The sequence below is a fragment of the Paroedura picta genome, chromosome 5 (assembly GCF_049243985.1).
Source record: "Paroedura picta isolate Pp20150507F chromosome 5, Ppicta_v3.0, whole genome shotgun sequence".
Classification (NCBI taxonomy): domain Eukaryota; kingdom Metazoa; phylum Chordata; class Lepidosauria; order Squamata; family Gekkonidae; genus Paroedura; species Paroedura picta.
In genome coordinates, this window is record NC_135373.1 from 52,395,615 (window position 1) to 52,411,847 (window position 16,233).

Genomic DNA, 16,233 nt, shown 5'->3' on the forward strand with positions numbered 1-16,233 from the left:
CAAACCCATGAGCTATTGTGGTACAGTGGTTAAAGTACTGAAACAGACTCTCAGAGATCTGGGTTTGAAACCCCACCTTGCCATTATGGTATAGTAGTTAAGAGTAGCAGAGACTGATCTGGAGAACTGGGTTTGATTCCCCATTCCTCCACATGCAGCCTGTTGGGTGACTTTGGGCCATTCACAGTTCTCTCATAGCTCTCTTGAAAAAAAAAACACTCTCTTGCTGCAGGGCAAAAGAGGGCCTGCATTGCACCAGGCCTGGGACTGCCCCAGATTGGCGCCAACATTGGGAATTTTGGGGGAGCACTAAAAACCAAACCAAACAAAAACAACCAACCTATGAAATACTTTCTCTTTTTGAGCGAGAAAAAAGTTATTCTTATAAAGCATTCAACTCATTCTAAATGTACAGCATGAAAAAGTCTGAGGACTTTCTCAATTTTTCCAGTGGAAAAATAGAGATTGTTTAAAGGGCACTGTTAAAAAAAAAAAACTCTTATATTGTAAACATACAATAGGTTCAGGATTTTCTTTCCCATGACTAATATTGGAATGTTAGCATTTAATGCCCTTGTTGCTTTGGACATAATATCAGTGTAGGAGTCATGGGATGTGCTGCCAAGTTATAGGATGCTAACAAAGACCTGCCTCTCCCTTGGCATGCCCTCCACACTGCTGCTTTCTGCACCCATTCAATGGTTGTATGGTGCTCGTGAAATTTATCACCAGTATATTTTCAGAAGTGCTGGCATAACCCACTTAATGTGCCTTGCTGTTATGCCAGATGAGGAGTAAGTTGCCATCCTAAAACATTCACAGCCTGGATTAAAGATTGCTCCCTTAATGTTTTAATCTGTGAAAATAGAACATATGTCAAGAACCAATTACACCAGCATGCCTCCCTGTAACTAAATGAATATAAACCTGGGAACTAACTAGGTGAACTGCATGTCTCATCCGTACATTCTGCCTTCAAAGTGAACAACCCTCAATGCAAATCAGCATCAGAAAGACCCCCACTTGAAGTAGCCAACATGTGGTGCCTTGGCAGAATCATAGGACGCACACAGCCTTGATCATACTTTCTTCATGCAAGGGTGTGTGAACATCTGAAACCACTCCTTCAGGCCACATCTTAATGAAGGCTGGCCCCTGATTATGGAAATAATAGTTGATTGATCATATTAATTGAAATCTGAATACATTTTTATGTGGATTAAAAAAAAACGACCTTAATTTTTGATGTTGCGTGCTTTATAAGAGTGAAACGAGAGTGGGAATACTTCTAAGGCAAAACTTGAATGGGCAGTTTTTAAGCGACTGTTTGGAAAACAATTACAAGTGGCCTTTTTATTCTTCTTTGCTAAGTTTTTTTTAATGCTTTATTTTCATGCTTCATAAGGACAAATCAGTGAATTAAAAGCAAGACGTCATAAACACACAAATTCCCATCTACCATGGGAAATAATGAGAAGAAACAAATACATTAATAAAGCCCTGTTTCTGAACAGCGGGTAGATATTGTACCATAAGTTAAATCATAAGCATTTCCTAATATAGCTCACAATTAGTGTTGTTCGTGTTTCCCTCATGATACAAGATGAACTGTGCTGCATTGCATACTTAGCACGCTTTACTTACCTGGTCATCTGGGTCAGAGTTTTATTGTCAACTGTATAAAGAGTTTTAGAGCAATACACTTCCTTGGTGACTCTTTCACTATTTTTAGCTAATCTCCGTGGCTCCCCTACAGCTTCGTTCAGCCTAATGCAGCTTAGACTAATAGGAAAAGACAGTTGCTGGAGACCTTAATGGCTTGTCTGCAGAGGTCTGCCACTCAATGGCAACTTACACTGCCAGGATTCTTTTTCCCCATCCCCTGGAGTTGCCTTTGTTTTTTCTTTTCTCTTCCTCTCTTGGGATCTCTGCAGAGGTGTTCATTTAGATTGGAAGTGTGCTTTATAAAGTGTAGTGTTCAGCACATCAGTGAATTGTCAAAGTGTTCTTGTTGCCTTCCTTCTTGCACGATGCTTTTTGTAGACATTTGTAGTTTGGAATTGAACAAAAATGCTTGGCAGGGACTCATGTGAACCTCAGAGAAATTTTGATCCCTCAGCAAGCAACTTGTTCTTACATCTGACACTTCTCACGGCACTTTTCATCTGCTTTTCTAGGTCTATGCAGAAAGTAGCTTCTGGACATTGAAGATCTAAACTTGATCCTTTGTGAAAATGACCTGTTTCCCTAAGGCAGGGGTCTAGGGACATATGCAGGGAAGAATCAATGAACAGGAGAGAAATTTCTTTGCTCTTTCTACCTTCCTGGTTCCACCCCTTGCTGGAAATCAATCAAACAGCAGAGACTCTCAATGAGACACTCAAACAATGTTTCCTCCTACTTTTTCAGGTCTTGGTGTAGTGGTTAGGAGCTTGGACTTCTAATCTGGCCAGCTGGGTTTGATTCTGCATTCCCCCAGCTGGGTGACGTTGGGCTGGCCATAGCACTGATAAAGCTGTTCTGACCGAGCAGTGATATCAGGGCTCTCTCAGCCTCACTTCCCTCACAGGGTGTCTGTTGGGAGGAGAGGAAAGAGAAGGCGACTGTAAGCCGCTTTGAGAAGAGTGGCATATAAGAACCAACTCTTCTTCTTCTTCAATCAGATGATTACATAATCAGACTTCTCTTCTCCCTGCCTTACAAGGTGAGATGGCCTCATGAGTCCTTCAGATCAACATTGACTTTCCCTATTTAATTATTACTACTATTACTTTAAAAGTCCTCAGGATGAGCCAGCTAGAATGCCAGTGACATACTGTCCAGAAGATTTGTGAGTGACCACTGATGGCAAGTTCGAATTGCTTCTAAGTGTCAAAGCAAGGAAGGCTTTGTAGCCTGTGAGAAAATTCTTTTTCTGATCTCTCTCTCTCTCTCTCTCCCCCTCCCCCCTGCAAAAAATAAACTACTTAAAAATCCTAACAAGATGAGGCAAACCATTCCGTCACAGAAAATAACTCTAAATTGGGAGTCAATAAATCCAAAATAAATTACAATTCCAGGTTCAGATGCAGGAGTAAGGTGCAGGCAGGGGGGGGGGCATTCATTTATATTCCCATCTACCATGTGCTGGTATTGGCCTCATCCATATACCTGGTGGAAGAGCACCGTTTTATAGGTCCTTTGAAATTTTGCCAGTTCCAAAAGTGCCTGGATCTTTGTTGGTGGCTCATAACACCAGGCTGGAGTCAGGGCTACAATTTTTGTACGAGCTTGAGAAGGAGTCCCAGGTCCACAGAAAAATACAAAATTATAAAAGGATTACATGGGCGGGTTAGAATCTCCCAAAATCATAGAAGAAATGTCAGCAACATACAGAGGATGTTATAGAGATTTTACTGATCTTGACAGCCATTATGACGGTTGCTAGGAAACTGCCATGCCTAGGAAACTGATATCCATGCCTACTTGAGTGTGGGCATATTGACAAAAGTAAAAAAAAAAAAAAAGGAAGGGCAGGGCAGGAAGGAGGCAGGGAAAGGGGAGAGGAGGAGAGCACAAGGTAAAGCTGAAGAGAGGAAGCAGTAAAGTGTAGGTAGGTAAAATAGATTGGCCTTTATAAAGCATAAATAAACAATACAAAAATATTACTATTTCTCCAGTTAATACAAAAAACTGTGAGAATAAAATAATATATCACAAAGAACTTTAGCTTGGATCTTCTCGGTGGCCAACCTATGTGAAACATGAGAACTGGTATCTGATAACAAATAGGCAAGTGTCTGAATCAGATGTGAATTGGGTATTATCTAGTCAAGGAATTTGTCCCTAGGTTCTAAATGCAGGGTCACAAGCCAAGACATAATGGGGAACTTCTTCCAGAGCTGAATTCCCACATATACAGTGGTGAAAGAGACATATAAACATAGTTAGGAAGAACTGGGAGAGACAGAAGAAGGGAAAAGAAAGGGACTGGGGGGGTTGCCAGGAGGTGGGAGAGAAAAAGCAGAGATAGTGTGGGCAGGGAGATACAAAGCAACGGGACCCACCATCTTCAGCACAAGTCCTCATGGAACCCCTGCTTTTCTTATCTCTTACAACAGTATTTCTGTAAAGCCTAAAGCAGAGCCTTGGAGGAAACAATGAAGGCTGTTCATGTTTTAGCAACGGTGTTTAGAGGTATAAAGGTAAAGGTAAAGGTATCCCCTGTGCAAGCACCGAGTCATGTCTGACCCTTGGGGTGACGCCCTCCAGCGTTTTCATGGCAGACTCAATACGGGGTGGTTTGCCAGTACCTTCCCCAGTCATTACCGTTTACCCCCCCAGCAAGCTGGGTACTCATTTTACCGACCTCGGAAGGATGGAAGGCTGAGTCAACCTTGAGCCGGCTGCTGGGATTGAACTCCCAACCTCATGGACAGACAGATTCAGACAGCATATCACTGCCTTACCACTCTGCGCCACAAGAGGCTCTTGATTTAGAGGTATACTAATGGAGGAACAAATTAATTATAGAAATGTCTAAGTGGAACCTCCATTTTTAGAGGCAGTATAGAAAAAAATTTAGAGGTATACTGCCTCTAAAAATGGAGGTTCCACTTAGACATTTCTATAATTAATTTGTTCCTCCATTAGAAGCTGATCTTGTGTTCTCCAGGAGCTATATATAAAACAATAATATGCTAACCAATGTCTTCAGAGAAAAGATATTCAATCGGTACTCACTACAGTAATCAGTATTGTGCCTTTTACAGTTACAGCTGGAAGGTATAAAGCCTGTGCAAACAATAGTGTACATTTACACCACAGCATGGCATATGTGGGTCAGAGTCTACATCACAGGTAGACTGAATTCTTTTGGGAAATGCTGCTTTTCCTGTGACAGAAATAGCATAGAGACCCAGTGTGAAAGAAGTCATTGCCAGCTGTGGTATTTTGGGACACAGTGCTACAAAATTGGTTTGATGTGTTCAGTAGGCACTGGATATACCTGACATCCTTTAGTCTGTTGTTAGAAAGGTAATGCCCTTGTGAAGACAGCTCCGTTTAAAGCGGAAGGTGGCTGATAGGAGGAAGTGACTCGCAGTCTTTGAAGAGTGTTCTATTCACTTTCTGCCAAATAAGAGAAATTGCTTTACTTTTTTCAGGGCTTTATCTTTAAGATTTCCTTGTATTACTTGTGCTTTCCTAATCCCCGAATAAAAAACCCTTCATTATATATTTTTTGCAAAGCTGGCTCAGTTGGATCATCACCAAAGCGCAGCAGTTCTCCAAACTTTTGATTTCTTGGACACAGGGTTTTGCAAAACTGGAGGCATGCTTCACTTTACACTCACAAAAGCTATTCTTCTTAGTTAGCACAGTTGTGGGATAATCCAATTTATGTTACCTGTCCACATCTTCCCATCAATACTGAGGGCATTTCAGCTCCTTTTAAATATAGTGTAATGCTTACCTTAAGTAATCATTATATTTTGGCCCCTCCACATGACATCGCCAACATCCAGTGTCTGGTCAGCAGCTTCCTTCATTTTAAAGCACTAGGTGGATCCCAAAAGGTGGATTAACCAACATTTGTAGCACTACCTAATGGAGAGCAGCCAGCTGGGCACCAGCCAAAGAAAGGTATGGAGGCTCAAATGTGCAAGGCACCTGCCTCATCCCACCCCTGCTCCCGCCCCCCTCTTCCAGTGGACAAGCGTGCAGGCAATGGCAGAAAGACTTTTCCCCAGATGTCGCACAAAGCATGTCTCTCTAAAGCTCCTGCCCTCTCCCCCCTCGCCTCCCCAGAGAAAGTTCTTCTATTTTGCCTGCTCCTGGAGTTTGAAGAAGCCTCCTTTGAAGAAGCCTCCCCATTGGATTATATGGGGGAGCCAGGCGCTCTCTCCTTCCTCCCTCTGTCAAGAGGCAGGGCAAGGAGCTGCAAGCCCACGGCAACCGGCAGCCAGCGAGAAGAACCCCCAGGCAGGCGCCTCTGCCACCCGCAACAAGGGAACTCCATGGAGTGTGTGTACGTGCATATGAGGGGAGAGGCAGTGGCAGCAGAACGTTTTTTTTTTCAAGTGAACTGCCTGGAGCAACGAATAGTCATTCAATCGTACAGGCAAAGGTAAAAAAAAATTATCCCCAAAGTTGTAGCACAAAGCATGCCTCTCTAAGCTTCCCCCCACCAATCAGGAATGAGATTTATTTTTAAAAGAAGCAAGCCTCTTCATTCCATAAACTGTGGCAATAAAGAACTATTTCAATGGAGAACTACTGATTTTTTTAAAAATTATCGGCCACCGCGGGGGCCCTTCAAAGCATGGAGAAACAGGATGGGCTGCCTGGCTTGAGTGACAGGTGGAAGGGAGTCCCATGTAAATCGTATTGCTCTCTTTCGCCATTACCAGTAGCACTTTTGGAGGGGGAGAAGCGCGAAATGGCGGCAGAGAAGAGCAAGATAGCAGGAAAGTTGAGGGGCCGGGAGATGCAAATTTATTTAGCGTTACTCAGCTGGCCTGGTGCTATTTTTATCCATGTGCAGAAATGCCCTGAAGTTCTTTACAATCTGAAAGTAGTGGGTGTTTATGAATTTTTCAATATATGCTTTGGATCCTTTTATAGTACATAAGTATCTATATGTGGAAACACTTTGAGAGTCGGTGGTTTCCGAACCCAGAGGGATTTCTTCTTTTTTTTCCCTTTGAGCAGCAGTCTCCCAATCTTCATCCATTTCAAAAATGGTTTTCCCTGAAGCCCTGGATGATACTGTTTGAAAAACAAACTAGAATACTCCTTAGGAACTGGGGCTGAGAGCAGCTCACTCTCTCAGGCTGCAAGCGACTTGTCCAAAGTCATTCATTGAGCTTCACAACTGATATGGGGACTGTGCAGCGTCTTGGATTCTTTGCAGTCAAATGACTGATATTTTGAAATGTTGCACAAGACAAAATTCCCCCCTCCCCCCATGAGCCATATTCTCTATTCAGACATGATTTGTGCCAACCATACTTTGGAACTCAACCATAAGTTGAATATTCAGCAGACAATATTCAGCAGAGTTTAAAGCAGTTCATTCTCCCCACCCTACATTCCCATTTTTGTGGTCCTTTGGAAGAGGAGCACCCTTCATAACTATGGTTTATCAATCAAATTATCATTCCAGAATGTTGGCTTCTGATACATTTTGTCATTTGCAAGCCATGGTTTGTGACCTCAAATCATGCTATTGCAGCACTTGCAAACCAACTTTGTTCGTCCCTTGCCATGAAAATCTTGCGAGATGGCCATAGATCAGCTGCAGCTTAATTGCATTTCCCACCTCCACTAAACTATAAACAATCATGGTTTGTGTGATGAGTATGAGTTGGAAAACAAATTTACAAGAGTACCTTGTAAGTACCTCAGAATTTTTGACCTGAATATGCTAGGACTCGAATCATATGCTTTATAGGGAATAAGTTACAATTGAACTTGGTATACTACGGAATAACTGTAAATGCTCCGAAGAAACTGAGCCCCAAAATAATTTGTTTCCTTGTGCCCCATCTTATTTATCTAGCAGTAGAAAATATCACAATAAAAAAGAGGCACACACTGCCAGGACTATGCACACACCCACACCCCACACACTCAAGATGGGACCTCTGGGATAAATACCCCTGCCTTCCAATAATTCCCATTTAAATGCACCAAGTCCTCATCAGAGGATGATTGACCTGATGAAGCACTGCTACTAGGACACATCACAGGACTGGGCAGATGTTGTAGACCTCCTTTGCTTTGCCCTGCTTGATTCCATACAGCAGCTTCCCCTGTGGCACTGGATACCCTGGTCTCTGCTGGTGAATGAGGTCTTCTACCCCTGGTAGCAGGGGCAGTAGAAGGCCCTGGTGAGGTTGTATGAGCTCCTAAACAGTTCATTCGTTCTGATAAGTGCAGTAATATTTGTAATATGCCCTGCAAAATAGTATTATCAACAGGAACAGGCAAGATGGAGGCTGGTGTGGGTTGTTCCAGGAGTACCCCAGTGGTGGCTTGTGGTTTAGCCCTCGTAGGGTGGTGCCTACATGCCTGGGGATACAATTATAGCCATGTGGCCAATCAGAGGAATTATGTGAGAGATTTTTGCAGTGGCCTTGCCACATTTTGCACCCATGGGCTGACACTGGCTTTAGCCTTTCTCCCAGTGGCAAGCTTCTTAGGAGGCATGGCCAAATAACAATTGTGTGTGTGTGTGTATATGTATGTGTGTGTATATGTATGTATGTATATTTTATAAGCTTAATGGGAATTAAGAAAACTTGCACAACAGAACTTCTAAGTCCCACTACAAATTAACTGCATATCAGGAAATTCAAAGTAAACACTGACCTTAACACACAAGTCTGGGCAATAAGCCAAATGTTACCATTGACTTTGTTACAGAATACTGCTGCTACTCAATTATGAATGAGCAACTTATTAAAGCCTACAGACAAATGTGATAGCAATTTCCAAAATTATCAAATGAAAACACATCACCACATTTACACTATATCTGGATTATTCAATTAATTTTTCAAACTTACATGTCTTATTTATTATTTATTAGGAAAAAACACTAGAGCTACTGCCAAATGCAACTACCCTATATATAAATTAGAGAGGGTTGTCTGTGCTCAGTAGCAAAGCCATGCTGCCTTAGCCTTGAAAAGTCCCTTTCCAGAATAAAATCCCACATGGCTGGGTCCCAGAACACAGGACTGAAAAATTAATTTCCACAAATCTGGGCACCCACTCCCACTCTGATACTGCTGGGTCATCCTGATGCAGGCACCCCAGCTGTCCTATACCTGCTTCTGGAAACTGCAGAGAACACCCAGTGTTGAGGGATACTGCAGGTCAGCTTGAAGATCTGTGGTTTAGGCCCATTTTCCAGAATGGCCAGCTCACCGCAGAACAACTGGGTACCCTAACCAGAACCTGAATGCCTGAAGAAAGCTGCAGGTCAGCAAGACACAAGAAGAGAAAGCCAGAAGCAGGACGTTCCCAGATTTTAAAATGAGCCAGCTGACCATGGAACAGCTAAAATGTAGAAGTACATGTCTTGCCAATCAGCTGAGGGCCCTTTAAATTTTAGCAAAGGAAGCATGCCAGAAGCTGAGGAAGGGGGCCAAGCATGCCTCTGTTGTCCAAAATGTTCCTGTTTAAAGTCAAAGACTCAAAGAGAGTGTAAGCCAGCCAGGTTGCAGATGTAAATAGCTCCTGGAGCTTGCACCCTCCTCACCTGCTCTGGCATGTCTGCTCAAGCCATTGCCCAGTCAGTAGTGCAGGCCACTCCCCTGGCCTGAGGGAAAGCCCCATGAGGTTTCCTTTCTCTCCCCTGCCTCCCAGACTGCAATGGAAGTCTCCTGGTAAGTTGGGGCCATATTTATTTAAAGCATTTATTTCACTTCTCCTGGAGAAAATGGCTGCTTTGGAAGATAAGCTATATGAGATTTCACCCTGCTGAATTCCCTCCCTCCCACTCTCCACTCTCCAGCACCACCCTCACATCTTCAGGTATTTCTGAAATGGGAGTTGGCAACCCTATCAGTCTAATTTGCTTATACTGGCATTTGTCCTAGCAGTGAATTTAGAGATGCCAGTCCCCAGGTAGGACCTGGGGAGCCCCTGAAATTATATCTCCAGGACATAGAGGTCAGTTCCAGAGGAGAAAATGGCTGCTTTGGAGGGTGGACTCCATAAGATTATACTCCACCAAGGTCCCTTCCCACCCCAAATCCCACCGACTCCTGGTTCCGTCCCCAACGTCTCCAGGTATTTTCCAATTCAGAGCAGGCAGCCTTAAGCAAATTGGTGGTAAAAGAATGGATAGACAAATCTCGGGAGGTTTGTTGTCCGTTGGCATGTGGGTGTGTGCATAGAACTGGTTTTAGACTAATAATGGTCATTTTATTTTAATCAAGGGGTTCTTTTATTGTGATGTAATCTCCAGTTAGACATTCTGATTTCAGAGCACCTTGCAGGTAAATAACAGAGTGAGTACCATTGAACTCAGTGTGCTTTGCCCTAAATATAAGGGTGGGATGTAAACCCAAGAGCACTTGAGTGGAGCAGACAAAACATCTCCTTAATGTCATTGAGCTTGCCAATCTTTACTGTGAAAAACTGTGAGCAGTCCAGTTCATTGTGTCAGTAGACAAAACATGCAGAATATCAAGTAACGTACTGCAACCACATACAATGTCATACTGCACATGTTTTCTCATAAGTAATTTCCACTGAATTAAGTGGAATTTGGCCCAGAGTATGTATTAAATGTGAACATAATTTCAGTTACTTAAATGCAAAATGCACCACTGAAAAGTAAGTCACTGATAGTAGATACTATGGACTCCCATCATTTTGAATAATTTCCATTTTCAGAGTAGAATATCATTCACTCAACAGAAGAGGCTGCATCATAGATAACTGGTATATTGCAGGCTGTTTTTCTTTTGTTTTTTTGATGGCCCTGGAAGGTTTTCCTGAATTATTTTAATTAATTAATTAATTTATTTAGATTTTTATACAGCCCTTCCCTACAGCTCTGGGCGGTTTATATAAAACATTTTGGAACATTTACTTTGAACACTATTAAAATCAATATAACAGTATAACAATAACAACAACACACCAACTGGAACAATTAGAACAGCATTTCAACAATAACTTTGACACTCCCTCAGCAGGTTCGATCTATCAGTCGGGGGGGGGGACTGTAGATGTTATGGGTCAGTCGGCCCCACCAAATGCCTGGTGGAAGAGCTCCTTTTTGCAGGCCCTGCAAAATTGTGGACGTTCCAGCAGGGCCCTGATCTCTCCGGGGAGCTCATTCCACCAGGTGGGGGCCAGGACTGAAAAGGTCCTGGCCGTTGTTGAGGTCTGACGTGCCTCTTTGGGGCCAGGGATCCGTAGCCAGTTGGAGGTGGCAGAGCATAGAGCTCTTTGAGCTCTTCTGGCTCAAAATAGTGTGGGCAGGCAGTATTTGGCCATTGGCTCCCCCAGAACATTACATGTGAGGAAAACAATGAATGGGGGAGAGAGAAAACCTCCATGTGCTCTGTGGTCACGACCTGTATCAGGTCCCCACATGCATGGGGCTGAGGACAACCTGCAGTTCAACATGTAATCTAATACAAGGCCAGATTATGGTAAGATAACTTTCAGTTTACTGTAAAATAATACTTCATCCATGAAACATAACACTTTGTTAATATTCTCGCAGAAATAACACTGAAAATATAAATATAAAAGCATTATTTTGCATATGTACGTAGGCAAAAGGACAACAAATTACAACCTAACCCCTTTCTTACATTATAATACCACATAGTGTAGTTTACCTAGTTTACCCTTAATGCTGATTCTGAATGAATGTATATATTGTTCATACGCATGAAGATCTTGAAAGATACATCCTTCTTTTAAATATGAACTGCATGTAACAAAAGCACATAATAGCAGACTAAGGATTGCCCCTTCTCATAGTGTAAAATATCTCCATAGCAACAGACAACACCACTAGCTACATTTTAATTAACTTGTCAGCTGTCTCTGCAATTTGATCATATTGTGAGGGGATATATTGTATCAGTGGTGCGTCCATCATGTGTTTTGTCACTCTCATGAATTTTATTTCCTCTGGGATATAGTTCCTTATGAGAAATCTAAAAAAGAAATCAGAAACATGAGCAAACTCAGTCTATTACTTTAATCCTTAATACAGTGGCCTAGGAGTGAAAGAAGTTCCTTTCCTGAGCTCACAAGAACAATTCCAGACAATTAAAATCATGTGATGATAACCAGGATTAAATTATGAGACCTGAAAACAAAGCAATATAGTTTCTCAATTAATTTAAATAAATTAAAAGGGTTCTTTGTGCATGCAAACCAAATAAAACTTTTCATGGGAGCTGCGTGTGACTTCCAAGTTGACATTTATCCCTCCCTAAAATCTGTCTATGTTTGAACAGGATGTTTGCTGTGAACAAACAATGCATGCTTAAACCAGAACACCTGGGAATTTTGCAAGCAATTGTAGTATACTTGGCCAAGTAAAACAGCTTACCTGTCACATGAATCTTTTGTCCCTTTCATGTACAATCAATTGTGTAAAAAAAAAGAAATGTTCTGTTCCTTCATGGTATCCCCCCCCCCCCATTCTTAGGTGCACACAAACACATACAGCCACAAATACCTGATTTTACCACTTGAGTCTTTGAAGCCTCACTTAGCAACAGGGTGCCTGGTGAAAATAATGCATAAAGAGAGGGGTGCTACCTGCTTTTTATCCTGTGGCCTTTTAAGGTGGCACAGCCTGCTGACTGCCTGGAGCTCTTGGCTCTTCCACAGGTTCTTGGCCTGCTTAAACAGGTTCATGGGCCTCTGGCTCAAGCTAGAGGGTGAGAACCAAAGCACTCTTATCTGGGGGAACAAAGCCAAACCCTGGATGTGATGAGCTGCAGGAGACTGCAGAGCCTTGCTTTCTACATGTGGAGATAAGCTGCACCTGGGCCATTATTTTTACATATATGGGGGTGGGTCGGCCTTTTTGTGGTCTGTTTTTTACCAGGTGGGAGCTGGTTATTTCTATAATTATGTCCAGATCTGGGTGAGAACTAATATTTGGGCAGCTGTTTGTAAATTTGGTTGACTTTTTTTGTCTCACCTGCTGGGATAAATGGGGTTGGAGAAGATCAGGCCAGGAAAGGGGAGGGGTAGCAGACATTTACATGCTATTGTCCCTTCTGGTTCTTCTTCTAGGCAGGGTAATGCTGGTGACCATATCAACTTGTCACTGAGCTTTAATATATTACTTTTGAATGCCAGGACTGTTATAGGCAGCCATCCACTGTTTCATTCCGGATGAGAGAGCTGATCAGGCATGTTATCACTGAGATCTGGCTGAGAGAGTGGATGTGGAAGGAGTGGGGAGCTAGAACTCACATTAGAGTTCACTGCATGGTGGAGATGGCAGCAAACAATATTTCTCTGCCACCATTGCATCCACACACTGTAGATCTCCATAACTCTTCCCAGTAGTGAGGGGCCTATGGATTTCTGTGTAATAGGAGGAGTTAGACTGCTCTGCAGCCTGCTGAGATTATTTTACTTTGTGGATAAAATCTTTCATATCTATCTGCCTTGAAGCAGACAGTGGTATGTCCACTTCTAAAGATACTTATTCTGGATCCAGGAGAGTTGAATAATTACCAGCCAGCCTCAAATGTACCATTATTTGGATAGCCAAGAGGTACCTGAAACCTCATTAGGAGTGGAGGGAAACCCTACCCCCTGTATTTGTTCTTTTTCCTTGGCATCCAATTCCTATGTTGGTTGGAGTTGGGTTGCAATAAAATGTTGTGTTCTGCAGCTCCTGTGAGTATATAGATATATCCCACACACACATACACACACAAAAGTGAACCTCTGGGGTCCTTTTGGGATCCTAGCTGAAACCAGCCTTTCCTGTGGGGCTGAGGTAAAAGGGCAGTACCTAAAGATATAGGGGGGAGGAGAGACTTCTTGTAAAAGGAGGGCTGCAAAGCCCATCTTCTGCAACACTGCAATGAACAAATCCCTTCAAAGTGTTTAATGGGATGGAATCCAAAAACTGTCCCAGATCTGGCCAGCTGACTCACACACAAACCCCCCACCACCGCTGCCACACTTCCTCTCCAGCACAACCACTCTCCAACTTCTCTGATGCTTGATGGTCCAGGCAATGAGGCTCCTTGCCTCAGTGGAAGCTGATGGGGCAGAAGAGCACCAGAAGTATGTACACGAGTAAGCTCTCTGTCACTCAGTTCAGGGGCTTTGCCAACAAGGCAGGGGCAGGGTGCCTTGAACTATGGGACCCGTAGCATGTGCTACAAGTGCTGCATGGATAAACTGGTACTGACCCTGTTAATTCCCCTGATCCTCTCAGCACCTTTTGATACTATTGATTTTGGTATCCTTTTGGATTCCCATTGGAACTGGAAGCCACTTCTGTGCTGGTTCCAATCCTATCTCTAGGGTAGGCTTTGGAGTGTGGTGTTGGTGGACTTCTGTTTTGCTTCTTGGCTTTTGGCCTGGGTTCAGTCTTGTTCCTCATGCTTTTCAGTATCTATGTAGCACTACTGGGAGAAGTCATTTGAAGATCTGGGCTGAGTTACTACTAGTATGCAGATGACATGCAGCTGTTTCGTGGTCTACCAGCAGATCGTAGAGGCTGTAAAGACTATAAACAGGTACCTGGAGGTAGTTTTGGAACTGATGAGGCTAACAAGCTGAAACTTCATCTGGGGAGAAGGGTCTAACCCAGGAAAATAGGTTATCCCCTGTTCTGGATGGGGTTGCATTCCCTGAAAAAATGTGCATGTTGGGGGTGCTCCTGGACCTGGGCCTCCCATTAGATAAGATGGCAACAGAGGTGCCTTTCACCAGCTTTGGTTGCCGAGCCAGCAGCAGTCATTTCTGGGTGGAAAAGATCTTGCCACTGTGTTGCATTCACTGGTAACACCTGCAGTGAATACAGTAACATCTACCTGGGACTGTCCTTGAACATTGTCTGGAAGCTTAAGTTGATGCAGAATACTGCAGCCATTTAGTTTAATGTTGAATTCTATGCTATTTTGGAACAGCTGTTCACATCTTGGGAATCATAAATGTGAAAAAAGTTTTTTTCTACTCCCGCCTCTGGGCAAGATTATTCTCTGTAGAGTTTGCCTTATGTCACTGATGAAGATTCTAACATCAAGACTCCGTATTGTTTTTAGAGAAATTGCTGTAAATCTACATACGTTTTTCTTCCTCCCCTCCATTTATTTAACTTCAGCGTTCCTTGTCTTTGTCTCTGTTCACCCCTACTGAGTCCTTTGTACAATCATTAACACAACAAAGCAATTTTAATGAAAATATCCTCCAATATACTTATTTGACTTAATGAGAGCTACATTAATGAATGTGTCCAAAAGTGTTCTCCACAAAAGAGTTCTCCACAAAAAGGAAAGCACATTTGCCGTCTTGATAAGTCTCTTTGGGCCCAGACAATCATGATTCCCAATGCCTACTGGTCCACAACTGCCACATTCCAATCCCACAGGAACACAGTCTCCTTCTGCAGGGCTCATTACTACACTCAAACATCCCTTTAATAGAATGGCTCATTAAATAACGAGCATTTTCCTGAACCTGTCAAAGAAATTCTGCCAGAAAACCTTCTGCCTCATATTCTTATTTAACCAAATGGAAAGTTTTCTGTACATGGACCACAGAACAGGGTTTATACCCAATCCACAGCTCAAGAGAAAAGCTTTTGAATACCTCCTAAACCTAGGTGTAAACTGCATGGAGCTTTTATTCCAACCCCAGATCGATTCAGTCCCTGCCCTCTACACAGAATGCGATTTCCGTTTGGATTTTGGGCGATTTTAATTTTCCTTTTGCAGCAAGAAGGATTGATCCGGAGTGACCCTACCTTTATTGTGCGATATCTCAGACTGCTTTTAATCCTGAATATTCATTTGGGAAAGAAAGCTCCATGGTAGAGAACCTCTGATAGGCTACACCTGGTCATGTGACATGCTTGCCTTAAAGGAGAAGCCCCTAATTTCTCTCAACTTCTGTCGGTCCTGGATTCCCCCCCCCTTCTCTGCCTTTTTCAATCCTCTCCCCCCCTCCAAGAAACGAAAGAAAGAGGCTTGACTCCCCCCCCCCCACTTCTGAACTACCCTAACCAAGTGCAGAAGACTTTCCTGTTTCAATGGGGGGGGGGAGAGGAAGACCCGAGTTCAAAGCGATCTGAATTCAACAGGATTGACAATGGAATAAAGAAAGTAAGTGCAGACTCTGCCCTACTCAGAGGAGTCCTTTCAACCCTTTCTTTTCGAGTCCACATAGCTGTTTCAGCATGTTTTCATGTTCAGGTTGATTGGAAAGTCTCTATTTGCATAAATAGAATCCATTCCCCCCTCCCCCCTCTATTTTACCTTTTCTGCAACAGCATAGCTGAATTGTGCCAGCTAGGCAATCGTGGCCAGAAGGGCTTGAGGGTAGCATGGTAGGCACCTCCTGAACCAACCACTGTTTGGCTTTGATGCTACTCTCAACAACTCTGGTTGCCACTGCTCACAGAGGTGGCTCACTTTACTGGGGTGGGATAATAGAGACCTCTGTTCCTTCTAGTGACAGTGGCACCAAAAATGCAGCTGACAACTTCCTTTGTTCACATCACAGTGATTAGCA

General features: G+C 43.1%; 1 protein-coding gene across 5 annotated transcripts in view; it reads left to right on the forward strand.

The window, feature by feature from the left end:
* CAMK1D (calcium/calmodulin dependent protein kinase ID) overlaps positions 1-16,233 on the forward strand; it is a 202,755-nt gene that overhangs the window by 37,901 nt on the left and 148,621 nt on the right. Inside the window, exon 1 of one of the 5 annotated variants that reach the window (XM_077337957.1) lies at positions 3,575-3,592. The exons of the other annotated variants lie outside the window; for them this stretch is intronic. The gene's annotated coding sequence lies outside the window, so the exon portion shown is untranslated. Of the gene's footprint in view, positions 1-3,574; positions 3,593-16,233 lie in introns of those variants that run through there. 5 annotated transcript variants of the gene reach the window in all.